Below are 21,010 nucleotides of genomic sequence, written 5' to 3'. Positions count from 1 at the left end.
AGTACCTCAGGAAAGCCAAGACCCTTGTGCCTGATCAGTCTGTCAGTGTTCTGTTGTGGACACTCTTCACTGAGCAGTCCACTGGATTAGAGAGTGATTCGACTGACTTGTTCAGGGTCACATGCCAAACAGACTCCTTTCCAGGCCTCCACATCTTTATTCAAGTCTGTTTACCTGTTGCCAGTGACTGCCAGTACCCATGAAGGACTCACACTAACAGTTTATGGAATAACACCTTTTATTAATAAAATTGTGACAGGTTCAAGGATTGCTGGTGATAGTATCTGACTGCAAAAGCGGATTCAAAGTAATATGCTAACAAACTCTCATCCTTAACAAAAGCTAGCTCAAGATAATCATTTAGTGTGCATAAGAGCATGGTTCTCACCCAGTAGGAGTCCCTATGGGGAAGAAGACAGTGTCAGCCCATCCACTGATCCCAGAAGGTACTATGGAGTATTCCCTAACTTCTTCCCGTTCTTAACTTACTTTTATACTATTTTTTGTGCTTATGTGGAGCTTGAGTGACTCTAGTCATGCATACCTTTGTCACTGACTGGTGTAAAATTCCAAGATATAGTCAATAAAACAGAGAATGCAAGGTCCCTCAGGGGTGGTTGTACTTTGGAGGCAGGTAGTTTAAGGATGGAGGTGTGTGTCAGCATTACATAACTTTCAGGATTGAGGTGTACGTCAGTATTACATCTGTGATCTTACCATGGTTGCTGGTTCAACAGCAAGACATCTTTTTTTTTTTTTTTCTCCCTTGGTTGACAGCTGTTATGTGGCTTATCAGATACAAGGTACCACCAAGTTCCCTCCCTTGCAAGGATTTCAGCAGAGCCTGGCTGTGGTGTTTCCACTCCATTCCACCCTCCATTTTGTTCACCTTTGCATGTATGGTGTGTGGGAAGTCAGGCATGCTGACCGCATCCCATACAGGCATAGCAACTGCATTTCACCCTATAATCTCTGTAGATATAACTTCTGTTAGAGTGTGACTACAATTTCACAGTTTTCTCTAATTTTACCCCCAGTCATTTTCGTACACTCTGATACTCTGATAAACCAAAGGGTGGAAAAGGGGGAAAGAAGAAAAGGGTAATAATGAAGATTCAGATACTATAGAAATTAGAATTCCATAACTTGGTGTTTTGCCTGCTTCCTTATATATACGTGTAATGCGTTTTGTCTGCTTTCTTAATCAGAGGGAAGAAATAAACTGATTGCAGAGTTTATCTGACGACTGTCTCAATAAGAAAGAGCAGAAGTGTATATGTTGATGATCAGGCATCTTTCATGCGGCAGCTATGAAACATAGGGAAGAGCGTCTTCAATTTTGAGGATGTCATCTTTGATGCTGACTAAACGTTATTTTATTGGCAGTTCTATCCAACTTATCAGGCAAACCAACAGTGTAATCTCTGTAATCGTCCCAGTTTTGTTCTTTAAAACATTGTCAATGATGAGCATTTTGATATGTTTTGTGGCTAGAGCCTCTCACTCAAAACATTAGTTCAATATGCTAGTCTTCACAGAAAATGTGCTAGCTGAAAAGACACACTAGTGTTTAAAACATTGATACCTGCAACATGTTATAAAGACATTTTATCTACCTTAAGTTAAGCTGGAAATGTCTCTCAAGAAGTGTTTTGGGTTTACCTAAGAACCACATGGGATGTAACTTCAATGTGCACAAAAATGGTGGTATCTCTGAGGCATTAATGAGATTCGAATTTCTAAAAATAATCAGACGTGCCTGCTTTTTGGTATTTCCTTGCCATTATGAAATTCTATCTATTTCACAAGTCAGTAAACAATTTTTAATCACAGTAGACTGACATGAGTCATCAGTTTAACAGTCCTAAATTTTGACATATTATACATCAATAAACATTGTTTCTTACTCAGTTTTTTCATAGTTTGGTCTAGCCTATAAATTTTTTGGATAACTTACATGATTGCATTGGCAGTGAAGACATGGGATATTTATTTTGATAAAGCATGTGACACTGAAGACGTTATATCAATAGGACACTAAAAATAGAAGATAGATAAGGAGATTGTAAATTCAAAATCAGAACCAGTTTCAGTATATGGATGATTGGCTTTCTTTTCATTGCAGAATACAATTAACATTTGTGTTGAGTATAGCTATGATGGAAATCTCTTTTTCAGGTATTAGTGTGAATTTTTGTTGAAAAAAAAAATTTTTTAAAACTATTCATTTTTTTTATTTGCAGATTTTCCTGTCTATGTGTGATTATATGTATGTGTTATTACTCTGCTTTAGTTGCGTTTAAGGTGCTTTACATGCTTAAATGATGGTAACTTCAATAATAAAATAGTTGTCTTATCTGTATCAGGCACTATTATTTGGTTTTATCTACAAAGTTTTTACATTATATATCACAGTTTTTGTTTGAGGAAAGAGCGTAGTGAAAGAAATGAGACATTTTTTTGCAAAAATATGTTCGCAATCCCTTTCCTGACTCTTGTCGAAGTTCTGCCGAGGCTTTTTAAGCTGACTGTAGACTTTTTCAGTACTCTGAAATTCATCCATTTATATGAATGCTTCTTAGTACTATCAGCAGTTTAAAGCTAAACTACCTGTCAGCCCAGAAGCTGGCCTTCACTGGTCTGAAAGCCAGATGGCTTTGCCTTCTGCTATATTCACCCCTCCAGAGCTGTTCACCCTTCAAAGAGGCCAAGGGCTGCATGCTTCCCTCTCCTGTTGTAGTGCTGAACTCACTGGGTAAATCTAACCCAGCAAGAGTTTTTTAAGTGTTTATTAACAAGCAAGTGCTGGAGCAAACCCGACTTATGGGAGGTAGAAGTGTGACCAGGTTAAAAAACAGAGGAAAAAAAAAGCTGAAGAAAATTTCTGTGGATCAGCTATTGTCTTTCAAGAAGAAGCCTACCACGTGGGCTATAGGTATTAAAGTGTCTTTCCCTTGTGTGTATCTTCTCCTGGGTTAATTCTTGGTGGCTGGTTTAATGCATGCAATGCTAGCAGTTTGATTCCTGCCTACCCTGCTGCCCTCAGGTTTGCAGTGCCCCTTGGGATCACACCAGTACAGCTGGATGCCACACTTTGCACATCATCTGGTTTCCTCCTCTAGGCTTGGGAAGGGCTTTGGACAGCCTTAAAAGGCAGCTGCTCTCAAGCCATGTTTCTGCTTCTGGATTCTTCTTCCTTCCCCTTAGCAGCATAAAGACTTTAGAGAAATTCTGCTCTTTCCATACAGTAAAGTCTGAGCTGTCCCCCAACTAGTTTTGAAAATGCATGTTCTGTAACAGGCTCTTTGGACTTATGTTTCCATAAAAGTAACAGAAGCATGTTAATAACTAACATTAGATAGAGTGATTTATCTTCCAAATTAGATGATACTTATGAACCTTTTACAATAGATAGGCTTAAAAAACATGCACTACAGCAGAAGCAATGAAATTAGAAAATACACTATTATTTAAAAGGCATATTAACAGACTTACGTCTTGGCCATGGAAATAAAATCCTAAATTTAATAATGTCCATGTTGGAATTTAATAATGTCTGTTTATTAATACTGATATTGCATTGGGACAAAAAAGAACAATGCTGGAAATTGATTTTTGCCTATTCATTTAGGTTATGGTGATGTACTGATTCCATTAAATTCCACTGATAAAAATATTTTTGGATATGGTACAATGTAGCATGCAAGTAAGGTCAAAATGAAATTAATATTAAATGAAATTATTATTAGATAGTATAACCTTAAAACATATTAAATACAACAGTCCACATATTGCAAGTGTTACAAGCAGTGAAATGCTGTAGGCATAAATTGTTGCATACTATACACTGAGTTTTCATTTACAACAATAAAGTTCCACTTTTATTGAAGCATTTAGAAGAATGAGAAAGAATCAGTGATCTATAGTCCTGTATTAAAAAAGGACTGGAAGGAAATAATAAATAATTTTTTAGCTTTGAAAAACTTGTTAAATGTTTCTATTTTAATTTTTTTTAAAAGGTAAACTGGTTAATTCTTCCTTATCAATCATAATTTTAAATAGTGTTATGGGTTTAGATCGTGCTTTTCTGCTACACTAAAAAAAATATTGTAAACCCAGTACTTTTCTTATTGCATAGTCTGTTCTTTGCATCCATATAGCTAAGTCTAGCTCTTTTAGTAATAACTGCAAGTTTCTGCTAGTTTTTTCTTTTCCTCATTGCTGATCCTATAAAGCTACAAGTTTGACTTCATTGTCTTTAGCACAGCCAACTGAGAATAGAATTTCGTACGACATGAGAAATTATACTGACTGGTTCATTGTATGACTCTGGCACGCTGAGCTATTGTAGGTGACTAACTTGGAAAATATTTTTATTATTGTCAATACAGGGAAAGAAAAAGAAAGTATTGGTCTGTTTTTAAGATATCTAGCTTAGTTTTGCAGATTGAAGAAAAAATAGATTGAAAGAGCTCCTCAAGGTATGTCTTACTCAAAATTAAGTTGGATTACTTAGGACTTTGGCTAGTTAAGTTTTGAAAATCTTGACATCTTTTGAAAATCATACTGTAGTATATCTCTGAGCAACCTGTCCAAGTACTTAACCTCACTTCCTGTGAAAAGCCACCTCCTTGTGTCCAATGGCAGTGTCCTTTATTGCCACTTCTGACCACTGTCCCATTCTGTTACTGTATACCTCCCAGGAGAGCCTGGCTCTATCTCTGCTACTGCTTTGTTTCTGGTACTGGCACACTGTGATTAGATCTCTGCTGTGTCTTCTTTCTCTTCTCCAAGCAAAACAGGCACAAGTCATGCAGTCTCTCTCATCTTCCAGCACCCAAACCACCTCAGTGGCCATGGCTCAGCTTGTTGGAATTCCTTTGAATGTCATCCTGACAGTGCATGAACCACTGCCTCCAAAGTGATTTCATCTGTCATCTTGCATACTGTCCTACTGTTCATGTAGTTGACAAAGATGCTAAATAGTATCTAGACCACCTATGAGAGACATAGTTCTTAGAGTCTTACGGTCCAGCCAGACTTTTACTACATTATGTTCCATTCAACCCATAAGCCCTTATTTTGGCTATTAGAATATTGTTGAGAGAATGTGTCAAAAGCCTTACTAAGGTCAAGGAAAGATATTTGCACTGCTGTGTTGGTCTATATTCAGTTGTTTCACCAGAGAAGACAAGCTAATTGGGCGAGATTTTCTCTTGGTAAATCCATACTTGCTATTCAAGTCGGGTTGCTCTCCACAAACCTGGAAAGATTTTCTAGGATTTTCCCTATAGATTTGTTAGGGAATCAAGTAAGGTTGACCAGCCTTGTGATTCTGTGGATCCTCCTTCTTGCCATTTTTGGAAGATGGACATGGTTTGCCATTTTACAGTTGCTGGGGAATTCCTCTGTTTGTTTAATAGATAGCAATGTGCACCTTCAGCCCAGTCAGTCAACTCTATCCTGAACTGCATCAAAAGAAGCATGAAAAGCAGGTTGAGAAAGGTGATTCTCCCCCTCTACTCTGCTTTTGTGAGATCATATCTGGGCTACTTCATCCAGCTCTGGAGCCCCCAACATAAGCAGGACATGGACCTGTTGGAGCGAGTTCAGAAGAGGGCGACGTAGGTGATCAAAAAGCTGAAGCACTTCCCCTGTGAAAACAAGCTGAGACAGTTGGGTTTGTTAAGTCTGGAGAAGAGGAGGTTCTGGGGAGACTTTATTGTGACCTTCCAGTATCTAAAGGAGCCTACAAGTTATGACAAGGGAATGTAGTAATAGGACAGGGGGTAATGACTTTAAGCTGAAAGAGGGTAGATTTAGATTAGATTTATTTTTCACTGCAAGGGTGGTGAGGCACTGGTACAGGTTGTCCAGAGAAGCTGTGCATGCCCACTGCCTGAAAGTGCTCAAGTCCAGGTTGGAAACCTGATCTAGCAGAAGGTGTCCCTAGCCATGGCAGTGGGGTTGGAACTAGATGACCTTTAAAGGTCCCTTCCAACCCAATCCACTCTATGATTCTATAGCAGAGAGCATCTCCCTGGTGATGACAGTCACTCCACTCAACATGGCTGGATGCATCCTGTCCCATTTTGTATTTCTCCAGTTTACCTACATACCTCTAACATACCTGAAAGAATGCGACATTTTATTAGTAGATGGAACATATTTCCTTAAAAACTACTGAAAGCCAGTAAACTAAGTTAGCAAATACAAGAGTCCACTAGAAAAAAAAAAAAACATTACAAAGGGAAGTGGTTGATAGTCCATTTCTTCAGTTTCTTACACGAAAATTAGTACCTTCCTGGACTATATGCATCAATCAAAGCTCAGTTGTTCAGCTTACTACCAGAGAAAGAATGTGGAGTCTTTCATCTTGTCTTGCACATGACTGTTATTTAATTGTTCCTTCTTGGCTAGAATCTATAGAATTGCCATTGCAATAATTTCCTCAGGGAGAGCCACTGTTCAGGAGTTATGATTTAATGGCAGAAAGAATCAGAAGAGTAAAACAGTAACAACAGTTCATCTAATGTTATACAAAAAGAGAACTGGCAGATTCTACTTTGTGAAAAACTTCTTTCATTTGGAAGATATGGGATCAAAAAACAAAGTGCTTTAGCAAGCCTTTTTAAGGGAATAAGGTTTTATATGATGTGTCTTTCCTACACCTTTAGTGAACAGATGGGTAGTAATCGATTACAAGTACAATTGGGGCACTAAAGAAAATGTTGTCATTTTTTCCCCTGCTAGCCATTTATGCATTTAATTCTTTGACAGAACAGAGGAAATGTAACTAAATGCTCTGTTTTAATTAAAATGAAAGTAAATTTATTAATCAGGGAAACTGTGTTCTGTTTATGCTTGGGGAACAGAACAAACATATGTCTCTGCTTTATTGTTTGTCGCCATCTAACATGAGGTTATTTCTTGTTGCTTATTTGGCCTACTAATAAGATCATACTAGTCATAGACCTAATTTTTCTTAATTCTAACGAATTGTAGTGAGCAGTAATAACTAAATGGCAAAAGAAAAGCACATCCTGAGAAGCATTCCAGTAGGTTGTGTTTTCAAAAATAGCTAAAAAAATGACAGTCATGACATCACCTACATGGGAGATGTAGTTGGCTGGTGGAACTGCGGTGTTTCTTCAAGTAAAAAGAAAGATAGTAAGACTCTCACTTCTATTTCTTCAATTGCCTTATTACCTAGCTAGAGGAGTGTAACAGAGGGGCATCAGGGAGGGCCTTTTCCCTTGGTGATACCAGAGATTTATCTCCAATGGAATTTTAGAACCTTCAGTAAAATCTTACAATTTCCCACTTGTGCTAAGCACACTGGAGGGGGATACACACACTCAAGGCCAGGCACTGATGAATAGGAAGGATGCTGTGCCTCCTCATTAGCCTTTACAGGGAAGATTCCCCATCAGCTGCAGTGCATTAAGGGTGACCCTGCAGATTGTGCTTATACGTTTTTGAACCTTGTTTTCTCATTTGACGCTTCTAAATGAAAGTGCTGTCCATCTAAGCTTTCAGAATTTGGAAGTGACCTAGAAGTTTACCTTTTGTTTCACTTCCTCTCAGTTTCTTCCTCTTTCAGAAATCTACTCAGATTTATCCTCTTCCCTGTTCTAATTGGAAACTAGATTAATCCAGTTAGTAGAAGCACCAGAATTAGACATTAACTAATATTACAACCCTGTACTAAACACAGTTGTCCCACAAGGTGTAGGCAATTCAACAATTAAGAGCTCTTCTAAATGGTTCAGCAATTTTCAAAATTCAGTTTTGGTCCTATGTTAGTGCTCAATATTATTATAAAGCATGACTACTACAAATATAGTGCAAATTTCTACCATTGAGACAAAGAAGGCCAACAGTATCCTGGATTACATTAGAAGAGCATCATCAGCAGGTTAAAGGAGGTTGTCCATTGCCTCAGTCCTGGTGAGACTCACCTGGAGTGCTGAGTGCAGTTCTCATTTCCCCAGTACAAGACACACAAGCATGTACTAGAGCAAGTCCAGAAAACACTCACATACATCGTTAATGAATCACAACATACACCATATCAGGTGAACCAGAGAGCTGGCACTGTTTGGCCTGGAGAGGAGAAAGCTCTGGGGAGATCTTACAATGATGTAAAAATACCTGATTAAGTGGTGGAGGTAAAGAAGGGGAAACCAGACTCTTTTCAGCGCTGCCCACTAACAGGGCATGAAACTATGAACACATTTTGCTATATTTAAACACGTTGTTGGTCCTGTACCTTTTTGGAAGGAGCAAAACAATATCTGTATTCACCTCCACATTGGAAGAAGTACTAAAAAAGAATAGCTGGAACAACATACAGACATAATACAGGGAGTATAGGATACAGTATAGCATGGAGGACTGCTAAGCTGCAGTGAAGATTCTAAATCATAAATTACCCTGTTTTTCCTTAACATACCTTCAACATGCTTCAGCATTATGGTTTCAATAGAAAGGATATTCTCACTTCAATAAAAGTCTCGTCATCATCTTGTAACATTTTACATTTCTTTTTTTTTTTTTTGATCTCCTGTTAGCCTTCTAAATACTGAGTTTAAGAGACATAATTTCTTTATCTTAGTAAAGATGAAAGGTACATAATATGCCCCAGAAATAATGTCCTTTAGGATGATATTAGGACAATCTGTCTTTATATTATCCCAGGAGCCTTTGCTTGTTAGTGTTTTCCTACCTCTAAGCGAAAATTTATTAAAGCTCCTATCAACAGTGGGAAAGAAGTCTATATCTCACTACAAGCTGTAAGAGCCAAACTCCACTAAATATAATACTCATAATTTAAAATAGGACATATTTGTATCTGATGTTTTATATAAATACAGAATATCTAAATAACCATTTGCGAAAATCCAGAGAGAACCTTGACGAGGATTCAATAGCAGCCTGTGAATGAAAAATAGTTTAGTTCTGCCCACACTAGTTTCAGGAACATCAGAATATTTTATTACCAGAGTTGAACTTACAAAAATGCCGCCTTTTAAATGTAAACATTATACAGTTACCGGGAAGCATCCCATTTTATACTGGTCACTACAAGATCTGCAGTTACAGAGTTATATTAGCTTCCTAGGAAACATCCCAATTAAGCAAGTTTCTTGATTGAATGGTGTGTATTATATGTACTAGTGTGAAATTCCACAGGATGGGCAGAAAGATCTACTAATGTCTGAGTCGATCACTTCATTGCCTTCAGCTGTCTTCTTTCTTGTCTTTCCCTTGCTGTTGTGATGCAGAGACTGAGAGACTGACACAACATGCTATTCTTTTTTGGCCCTTTATATTTTTTTCTGTGTTTTCCTGCATTCAGAGAGGGACTGATTAGCTCAGTTTTATGGTAACAGGTAGCAAAATGCCAGGTATTATGTTGTTTTCTTAAAGTCCTGTCAGCATATTTTACCTGCCATTTCATGCGATACTAAAGGCAAGCGACTATATTATCACAAGTTTTCTGTGACTGGCAACTGTTATTGGCATCATATATCTAGGAACAGCTGTTGTTGTTTTATTAGAAAATACTCCAGTGATGCTTAGTGTAGAAGGAGCCAAGACAATATCAGCAGTGCTGTTGCCTCTGCAATTAGTATTGTGCAGAATTTGCTAACCTGTATTAAAAATTTACTTTTTCTAATCGACCATTTTAATTTTTTAGAGGAAATACAGGCCTTACAGAATATTCAGAGAGATCATATGCAAAATAAATTGCCTTAAACCCACTCGCACTGAATAATTCTGCCAATTACCAAATTAAAAAAAAATTAAAAATAGAAATAAAAATACAGTAGAGGTATTATCTGGGAACCCTCCAGAAAGTCTTCATTAGAAATACGAAGAAGGCTCAGTTGTGTGTTTATTCACTAGAATAGTTAAAAATTTCTGTCCCACCATTTTGTATCAGAAAATGAAAAATTTGACTGCTGTGATCTACTTTGGTACGATTATCTGTTAGAAATCCAAAGACAGAAATGCAACAGTACTGTGAATGCATTTGATTTCAAAATTATTTTTGCATATTTATGTTTTATTATTTTTAGTAAAATTGTTAATTCCAATTATTGATATACATTTTTAGATGATAGTTTCTAAATAACTGCAATTAGTGAATCACATACAAACTTTTAGGACAATTCATTTCTGCATATAGTGGTAGTTGTAAGAACATTTATTAATTAATAACTGCAAATAAAAAGATTTTATCTAATAAGAGGAGAAACAGAGATTGGAGGGAGTGTCAGTGTTCTCAGACATATTACTGGGACTGGTTGTTATGCACTGGAGCTGAAAATAAAAATAATGATTTGTGAATGTAAAATTGGTGGCAGACAATGGTAGAATCCTTTGTTTTTATCCTTTCAATCTAGGAAAAAGGGAAGCAGTTTGTAATTTGTTTGTAAGACTGGAAAGTTGCTGCTGGCAGGGGGGGTAACTATGTTATTCCCTGGTGCTTTTGAATAACAGCATGAAAATTCCCAGTATGATTTCTCTCTGTGTGTGAGCAGAGGTTCTTGGCAGCAACTGAGCTAATTTTCTTCGACTGCAGCTATTAGAGTACACATGTCTAAGAACAAGGAAGAGTTGGACTTGAACTTGGCAACATCCTTATCCCAATATGATCTTAGCCATTCCTAACATATTTATCTTGGGTACAGGAACTTTGTAATCTATACATGACCTGGAATCTTCATTACGTTATATAGTAATGAACCACTTAGTCTTTTTATAGCTGGTTGAATGTTAGCCGGATGATTAGTTCGCTACCAGTTACCTGCAAGACGATCAATACATGTTTAGCATATTAAGCACCAACAAAGAGAGACTGGTTTTGTGGACATATCCTTTAAATTATTAACTGAAACAGCAGAATAATAATGTTTTGTTTTTTAAATCTGTAGAAACTGGTTTCTTTTTGGTACAGCTATATATGCTCCTTCATAACTACTCTACTTCTTCAGTAGTGCTCTTAAACATATAGCAAGTCTACAAGTTAGAAGGTACAAAAAGAGCCCCTTCTTTTTTTCTACCCCTCTAATAATTGTCACAAGCTCTCAAGTCTAGGAAGGGGACTTACTGAATGTGATTGGCAAAGTTCTGTTTTGATACACTGCTAGAATTGTGTAAGTCTGATGGATTCCCAAGGTAAAACTATGCACACAAGGGGTTATACCCAAATTTCCCTGGAATTCTTTTGGCCATACTGCTGCAGTCTCAGACAGTAACTTCATTTTGAGGTTCTTTTCTTGAGTCTTTCTATCCCCATGACAAATCCAGATTCTTTTAGCATTCAAACTGATGAAAGGCTCGACCTAACATCAGTAACACCAAATCTCAGTATTTAGTCTTAAAATGTACGCTTGAAAGAAATGTCAGAGTTCATTGAGGCTAATGTTTTCAAACTGTCAGCTTTTTCCTTGAAATGGCATAATTTTGAATTCTTAAGAAAATCTTTGATCATTGTATATCAAATTAGCCTGCAATACCGGTTATAATCTCTTTACACGGATATCCTTTACTCCTGCTTGTGAGAAGTCTCTGAAATACGCCAATACAAATGTATAGACATCTATTTATTTTTATATATAGGTATATATATGTATACATATATAAGAAGAAAGAACTGTAGATTTTCACTTTTTAAATGCTTTTCTGGAGCATCAAGACTTCCCTCTACTTGTCATATTTCTTATTGCAGAAACAAATGAGCTGATGGCTTATGCTCTGAGTATCTGGTGAATATTCATAATTCTGTCTTATTCACTGGAACTTACTGAGAAAAGACCTTAAAATAAAACATGTTGTTGTCATCTGTATCTTTGGGTTGTTACACCTAAGCAGCATTTCATGTAATGGTAGGTAGGCTGAAAGGTAACCCTATATTTTCTCTCTTTTACTTCATGCACTGACGAGGGAATCTTTGGACGATGATTTGACATGAATTCTTTTTCATGTGAAATTGTCTGGACCCTAAGAGAATGAAAGGGAAGGTGTGTCTTTTCCTTCCTTTTTCCCCCTCCTTTTTCTCCCCTCTACCTTACTAACGTAACTATCTCTCTGACAGGGAGATTTGAAATTTACTTCTGCCACAGTGCAGTAAAATAGTGAAAGCATCTGGATAAAAGCAGCCCATCCTCCGGATTATGAGATCTGAATCTGGAGCTTTGCACAACCTAACAGAAGTCGCATGAGAGAGAACATTCTGAAGACTGTGTATTAAAGCATTGATTCATATGTGCTGCAGTTGCAAGCCAGAGGACGTATAAATAGCAAATTGAAACAGCTTCTATTTCATTCCCTGTAAGAGGTTACATCCCCCAAATTCAAACAACTAGCTGCTTTTGCCTTCAGTCCCCTGCCCTGCTAGAGGAATGATTTTTAATGTATATTGCTGAGCAGCTCAGAGCGATTTTGTTTGAAAAGTTCTCAAAATCCAGCACTCTAAGCCATCTCGGTGAGCAGTGTTGTTCTTTCCATCCAGTCTGGTGTAACAGCTTCCCTCCTGGTTGCGTTAAATTGTAGAATTACTCTTTTCAGCTCTCCTTTTCAAATCTAGATAACTTGTACATGGGGTACCTATCGTTTATACTTCAGATGCTGCTTCTGACCTTTAATACATTAAAAAAAAAAAAAGCAGGAGCTTTCTTTTCTTCTATCCTGCCATTTCCTACCAGAGCTTTGGGACTTACACATACTCTGGTTTCATTGCTTACTCCAGGGTACACATTCTGCTGGCTGGAAGCAAGGTTCCTTTGCACCAGCGGGGTATGTGCCAGGGCTTTCACTTGCATGTTAATTGCATTTTGAATACACTGCCTTAGCAGGTTGGATAGCAGAGTCTGACACGATTGCCTCATTGCTGAAACCCTGAATCAGGAGAATGCCATTAGTCTTAATTCTGAATAAGGTGTGTTCAGAGTAAAGATGTTACACAAGGTCCAGATTTTTGAATGACTTCTGCATCAGCCAGCCTGCCTTGATCCAGACCAGCCTGAAAGGGCACAAATTAGCAACCAACTTACAATCAATGGTGTACTAATATGAATATAGGGGTGTTAGAGGGCAGGAAATCTTTAAAGGAGTGGGGCTGATCTGGAAGGGGCTGGCTTGCCAATGTGGCACCTCCTGTGCCCCATCAGGATTGGAAGGAGGCATTAAAGGGCACCATTCAATCTGAATCTTACAGCCACCGCCGGACCATGTGGACAGCTGATGAACGAGCCGGCAGTGGAATGTTTAGCAGGCTGTGACGACTTTGCACAGAAATAGGAAAATTTATCGCCAGCTTGCCACAGCAGTGCCGTACTGCCCGCTTTCGGTGGTTCGCCCCTTCCCTGCACTCCCGCCCGCTCAGCAGCGCAGCCCACCCGGCCCCCGGCCCCCCTTCCCAGCACCGAATTTAGGGGCTCGCTGTCACCAAGCCGGAGCCGTCCTTCTTCTGCAGCTCAAGCACGAAAGGGGGGTTTTCGCAGCCGCCGCGCAGTTGCCGGACAAAGATGTTCCTGTGCCCGAACACAGCGGTTATATCGGTATGGGAGGATAGATGGGAGGACGAATGGACGGCTGGCTGGCTGGCTGGATGTACCGCGCATCTGTCCGAGTGACGGGGCTGTCCAGGGTCTGCCATTACGCGCAGGAGGCTGCGTGCGGCCCCGAAGCACTGGAGAAGGGGAAAACAGGGCGGGGAGGGGAGAAGGACGGGGGCGGGCGGGGAGGCGAGGCGGGCGGGCGCGGAGCGGGGTGGGGGCGGGCGGCGCGGCCAATCGCCCGGGCTGCCGGCGCTGCAGGATCCGCGGCGCGGGGCTGGGGGCTCCGAGGGACGCGAAGCCGGGTGCCTCTCTGAGGACGGCGAGCAGCTGTGCCGCTAGCACTGCGAAAAGTCCCCATTTGCTTCTTATAAATTAGTGTGCCTTGTCACCAGTTAGGGCAAGTCAGCCAAGGTAAGGCTTAAATAAAATGACACTTTAATATGTGGCAACATGGATATTTCTGAACAGCGGTACTGCTAACACAGCCTTTTAAGCAGCGCAAAATATTTCGTGCAATAATGCTATCATAGCGGGTCCACAACCTGTAATTTGTCTGTGTTAAAGTTACCGCTGGTACGTAAGCCTTACCCTTGTGATGCTGTAGAAATGCGTTTGCTTATCCGAAGCAGTTGCAAAGGGACCTGCAAAATACAGGCATAGAAAGGTAGCGGCGCTCTGTATATGTGTTTGTGTGTGACCGTGTTTGCAATACCTACAGTTCTGCTCCTTAACTTATGGGGATAATGTGCAGATGCATTTTAATGGTGACAGCAGGCAGATTCTTTAGCTCAACTCACATATGTGAGCATTTCTATACAATAAAAAAGCATGCCATGTTGAACTGTGTGTGAAGAACATTAACCTTGATATTTGAATGCAGTTTCAGGTTTTATTTATTTATTTATTTATTTAATTTTTATTTTTCCATGGTTGTAGTGTTATGTGATAACTGAAGATTGAAATTGCAGCAAAAGACCTCCTGCAGATATCCAACTTCACTTTTTGTAAAGGGCACTGTAAATAATGCATAGCCAGAAAAAAATCCTCTCTTAATTTCCCCCTAGCCCACCCCAACAATACCTTTCTTAATGAACAAAAACTACTATGTACCTTTAGTTCACACTACATTTTGACCAACTGAACTGTCAGTCGTCTAGAACTGAGTGTTTTGGCAAGCAAAGAGTTCCTCTGGATGACTTCACTAACGTGTATCTTTGAAAACAACATAGTGGTGAACCTGTGTGTGTGTTTGTGTGTGTGTCAGTGTGTGCCTGTGAGAGTCGGTTTTGTACACGAGTGACAAGATACAAGAAGGACAAGGTACAGAAACCAATGAAACGTGGTAAATGTAGATGCCTGCATGTATTTCTCTGAGTGGATCTCAGTAAAGCAGTATGAACATTTCTTATATTTCAATGTAGTTCATCGTTCAGGTTAGGGTTTGGGGTAAATTCAATTTCATGTGCATCAATGCCCCATTAGTTTTTCATAAACAAAAGAAATACAATGGAAAACACAAGTAAAATTATCAGTTAGCACAGGTGATAAAACTACTGCCTCTATTCAAGGTACAGAATTTATTTTTCATTCCAAGACACTAAGCATAGCTCCTACATTTCCAAATCTTCACTTCTGTACTGCAGTCAACCATACACAGTTGTGTGAAAACCCTGAAGTCTTCCTTCTGCATTAATTATCCTTCTACTGAATGATAGTAACTGTTTGTCTTTGGGAAAAATATAAAATTAATTTAAAAGTTTGGCATATATTTGACATTTTGCCTAACTGTAAGAAGTGTGAAGACTGATTTAGAGAAATAACTGAAAGCCTTCCCTAACCTACTCCACTGCCTTTGACAGAACATTTAATTTCAGATACTTCTGAAGAAGACATAGGATGGTGTAGTTACCTAATGCAAATTAAGGTGTGGTTCTTTTTTTTTTTAATAAAAATAATCAAAGAGGAAAAAATAATCCAACAAACAAATCCATTCACTGTTACTTGCTTTTTCTAAAAAATGACAGGAGAAATAGTGTGTCAGACATCACTTTCCTTTAAACAGGAGCAAATCTGGTACCCAAGCATGGCTTAGGGGGCACTGTGTTGCTGGCTGAACAATTTACAGATGAGATTGAAAACCAGATTCCTTCCATTTACAGCTGCTGAGGATCCTATAAGACTTCTCTTGGACAGGATCCTTGACTCTGCTATTAGGACAAAATACCAGCCGAAGTTGTTGTACTTTGTCCAGTTTAATTCCTGAAGTAACTTAATTTGAGAGCACTGTTCTTTATTACCCGCATTAAAAGTGTTGTTTAGTGCTTTTGTCCTGCAATGCAGAGACTGTAACTCAACCACTTTGTTGGTTCATGCTATGCTAATTCATGGTGATAGTTCTGGTGAACATATGCAAAGTTATAAAACAACTGGGGATAAATGTCTCCAACGTCCAAAATTAGTGTACCAGAGTGCATGTGTGCATGCTAGAGCAGCACATTTGTTACTACACCACTACTGACATTCCTGTGACATTTCAACCTTTGTCTCAGACTGATAAATAAAACTTGAAAGGTATGAAAAATTCTGTTAACCAGAGCTCCTGCTCCTGGTTAAGAACTACATTTCTGCTAATACAGTTAGCACTGTAAGAATTATCAGTCTTATCAGATTGAATAAAACCAGCTAAATACCAGTGAGTCATCTGTGCCATGCAGATGAACATGAGCTCCTCTTTGGACAGATAACAGCTAGTTAGCCCTGGCAGACTTGTCCTGTAAAAGGACCTAAGCTAAATCAGCCATCATGACGCCATGGGCCACAGTTGGCTGATAGGCAATGCAAAATAAAGGCGGCAACTGACACAGCAGGAAGGGGAGGAAATGTATAGCCAAAACCACCTACCAATATAAAATGATTGTATTAATAGAAGAGACTCTATTAAATCTCCTAGAGGAAGATAGATATGCAAAGGCCACAAGAGAAAACCGTATAAAAACCCCAACATTGCCTACAAAGTTTATGTATAATCTAACATGTATATCTCACTAGCATTAATTATAGTGGAAAACTTATTTTCCTTGGTCAACAGTGCTGTAGTTTAAAAAGTGTGTATATAGGCAGTGATAAATCAGGGTGAAGTGTTTCAATTTAACCATATACTTGATGGGCAGTCTTAGACAAGTCCCTGAAGCACTCTGTAACTTCATGTATGACATGAACTTTGCATGACAAATATAGAATGAATATTACATGATACTGTTTTAAGGAAATGCTGCAGAACCTAATACTGAAGTGTTGGTGTCTCCATTACTCTATTACTTGGTTTTGATTGATACAAAATTTTTCTATCCATTTCCAGCAAACAAAGGTCCATGGAATTTGGAATTTCAAAGAATGGAAGCAGAATTTTTATGAAGCTCCTGAACTGGGAGCAAAAAACCCCATATATCCTATAAGAAAGCGCAAAGACTGGCAGAAAGAGATTTTTTATCCTCCTAAACCAGCTTTTATCAGACAAACTGTTAATACTGAGGTGCTTTAAATAATGTACCATTACCTTTTTTTGGACTGGTTTTAATATGATACAGAGAATCAACAGATATTTAGAAGAAACCAGTTTGGTATTTGAAATGAGTGAATAAGACTAATCTCCTATTTGGAGATCTCCTATTTTTGGGGGAGTGAATGAGTTGTTTTTTCAAGTTTGTTTTTTATGTTTGTTTGTTTGTTCATTTGTTTTTTTAAATCATGTCTCTGTTCATTGAACCCAACCAGAAGAACACAGTCATGTAACTCTATAAGTCACTGATAAGCAACTCATTAATGTTTGCACATCTGAAGTTCTCATATAATGAAAATACATTAAGCAGATGTTTGAGGTCTGTAAGAAACATGATTTTGCTTGATGGCAACTGTCATTTATATTTTTGTGGAATTAGTTCAAACCTCAGCAGAGTTAAGGCTGGGTTTGTTATCATAGAAAAGACAAAGCATTATTTTACAATTATAAACTTTACTTCCCAGTCCTTTAAGCAGACGTTCTTGTAAAGGGGTATGTATTTAGATTATGGGCATATTTTTCCATTCTCACTTCACCTTACCTAGATTTCAATATAATTTATCAAGTGCTTACATAGACAAATTTTAAAGGCTGTTTGGAAAGTGTGGTGTAAAAATACCCAAACTAGCTAAGGTACTAGCTGCATTTCTACCATAAGACTGTAGCTATCTGTGAGATTTTTTTTTGTCTTTATGATACTTCACAGACTGTAATATTGAACCCTCAGATTACTTTACAAGAGGGATCAGTTGCATTGTCTTGATTTAGCAGATGGGCAGAGTTAGGCAGTGAGTCCATCAGGCTTTTCCTTAAGACAGTCTGTTGGATGTGGAAGTGGGGACTGCAGTGTCCTCATTCAGGTCCTCTGTCAGATGAGGACAGTGGACCAGGCATTGCAAATCAAACATCTTCAGGCTTTTCATGCACTTGGAGGCTCTTGCACTTTGATTGTTTTGAACCATTCTTTGGAGAAATCTGCCTCTCCCTGTTACTGATATTGAAGTACATGCTTAAGTGTGGGTGGTCTAAACACTACCCCGTCACGTGGGCACTATGCCTGTTGAAAACAAGCAACTCTGTATTTGGTTGACTCCCAGTTTTGATATTTCCAGGTATATCATAGAACCATAGTACAGTTTGGGTTGAGAAGAACCCATCTAATCCAATCCCCCCCTGCCCTGCCACGGACGTAGCCATCTTTCACCAGACCAGGTTGCTCAACGCCTTGAGCCTTGAACACTGCCAGGGACAGGACATCCACAATTTCTCTGAGCAGCCTGTTTCAGTGTCTCCATCATGCACTGTATTTTTTCATAATTTTTTGCCATTGAGCCCTTATAGCCGCAGTTATGGATGTATATATGATTACACGTGCACACATATATTCTTTGAGAAAGCACAAAGAAATTAATGCCAACTTTAAAAAAAAAAATACAATGCTTGGTACTGTTAAAAGCATGTAAAAATTATTGGTCACATTGTGTGGCATTAAACTGAGCTATTCTTTGACTCAAGTCTGCTTATGTTCACAGATGGGAATGTGCATTTCCATAACTATATTAAATTATTTATTTGAACTCTATGATTAGTCAGCTTTACCAAATGAGTGATATGCTGTTATACAAAAGTTATAAATTTGGATTTGAATTCTGTTTATTTCGCATCTCACTCTTGTTGGGTGCTAGAAAAACTGTGAATGAAAATCTTTTTTGTTCAAGAGTCTATGAAGTGACTTTCATTTTCAATAATTATACCTTGTCCAGGAGAAATACTCTTGTTCTGTCTTTTACTTGTTAACAACATTTCTGTATTGGTTAGAATGAGACTTAAGCTGACACTTCAAATTGCAGCGGGGTGAAATTTCTTAGGCTTGTATTTGGTTGAAATTTCAGTCATGTTCTGTTGTTGATGGTATGAAAATTGATAGAATAAATAAAAAAATAGCAATATGGAGACAATCTCTATAGTTGTAGGGCAAGCATTTGAGATATTCAGAGCCAGGTTTGAGACTCTGTCTCAGTGAATCCTGTGCTATTTGTAAAGTATAAGTGCTGCTTCAGTAGAGAACTTCCTATAATTAGTAAAAATTTAATAGTTTAGCGATGGTGGCAGGACAACAGTGTTTTTATTAATTTTGAGGGTGTCGAAGTGCATATGCATATGTTTGTGCATATTTGAAGGAAAAAGTAGTTGATAAAAGGGAGGTAGCTCCTTTAGTTTGTTCAATTGTGAGAAAGATTTCATTTGACTGTTAGAAGGTATTTTTAACACTGATGTATTGTATTAGCACCTGGGAACTGCTGACTCTTCTAAGTGTAAAACCTTGGCTTTCAGGAGAGGTGAAATAAAACTGGGGCATATGAGCAGCACTGTAGCATGGCAGCTATTAACTGCTCATGTAACTGCCAATATTTAAAAATAAAAGGGAAACTAATTTATGCCAGGATTACAGTCCTCAATCACTATTTCTTTTATGTTTTACATTTGGTCTTTCAATAAATAATAAGCCTTCTTACTGGAGTAATAAAAAAAAAAAGAAGAAAGCTACACATCATTTATTACATGCAATTTCCACACAGTTTCCTGATGAAGAACATTTCTTATATATTTGCTGTTCATTAAAGCGTGAATTCTTGCATTCATATTAGGGAATTTGAGCTCAGAGTTATTATCTTGCTTATTCAGCCTAGAGATATCTTAAATATTTTTGTATTTGCATGGGAAAAGGTATAAAATGATCAGTTCATTTAGCATTGTATGTTAAGTTTGGTTTTTGTTTTGTTTTGTTTTTAAGTTATGAACCATATAAGGCTTCTTTTAGAAAACTGCTGAAGTGTAACATTCATTCTTATTAATTTTCAATGAATGCACAACTAACACTTGTGAAATCCAATGTAGCTTTGTACTAGAAAACCTTCTAAGTGTTTTTGGAAAATGGGAAGGCAATCAGCAAGCTAACATGTTTTCAAGTGGTGCTCTACATTTCTAGCTGGTTGAGCTTCCTTCAGTGTCAGGTAAAGACTGCCAGAGTATTCACAGCAACAGTTGATTCATATGAGGTCTAGTGTTTCCTTAACTGGATTTGTTTGTTATTCTGTGTATTCTCAGGACAGCTATCCTAGGCATGAGGTTCACAGCACATTAACACAGTGAGTACACCAGAGTTGTCTCATGCAGCAGCATGGTGGGAAGGTAGTTACTGCTCCTGGAGCAGATGATGTGACCTGCTGCCACAAGTCCCTTCAAGCAGCAGGTACCTCATCCTAGGTGTTGACCAGACGTGTTATTGGCATTCAGACTACACATGGCTTTTATATAGACAGTGGGTCCCCAGTGCTGGTGGAGTTCTGTGGTTCGGTTCTGAGCTTGCCCTGGGACATAAGTGCACTGACCTGATGGTGCATGTCACTTTTGTGCTATAAATTGGACACTAGGTTTAGAGGGCTTAGGGGGAGTGATCTTATTACATGAATATTGTCTTGTAGGAGGCCTTTGTGTTTCTCAGATCCCACTCAAACAAATGCATCATTCTAATACCAACCATGTTTCATACTATCAGAGAAAAACGTAATGTCAGAGACGTCTTGATTTGTTAAGAAGGAGGTAGTACATGGATATGTGTTACTAGAGAATCAAACCTCAGAGAGCATAGCGGAGCCTATGCAGAACATATGCAAGATTATTCAACCAAAAAGTCACTGCTTTTCTGTAGGACTTGGTTTTCTTTTCTTGTCTTATTTTTCTGCTAGGTTAGAGTGCTATGTTATTTTATATGAAGTTTTGGCAAGTTCCGGGTCTAACACAGTGAAAACTGGGAGAGCAACAGGCTGGATGCGAGGAAAGAAAAATAGGGCACCGTTATTTTGATAATCTTTCTTTA

At 38.4% G+C, this 21,010-nt stretch overlaps 1 protein-coding gene across 1 annotated transcript in view; it reads left to right on the top strand.

Moving 5' to 3' along the window:
* Positions 1 to 21,010, top strand: part of CDH18 (cadherin 18) — a 484,233-nt gene that overhangs the window by 233,840 nt on the left and 229,383 nt on the right.

Source organism: Chiroxiphia lanceolata, chromosome 1 (assembly GCF_009829145.1).
Source record: "Chiroxiphia lanceolata isolate bChiLan1 chromosome 1, bChiLan1.pri, whole genome shotgun sequence".
Classification (NCBI taxonomy): Eukaryota; Metazoa; Chordata; class Aves; order Passeriformes; family Pipridae; genus Chiroxiphia; species Chiroxiphia lanceolata.
This window is presented reverse-complemented; position numbering and strand designations above follow the sequence as displayed.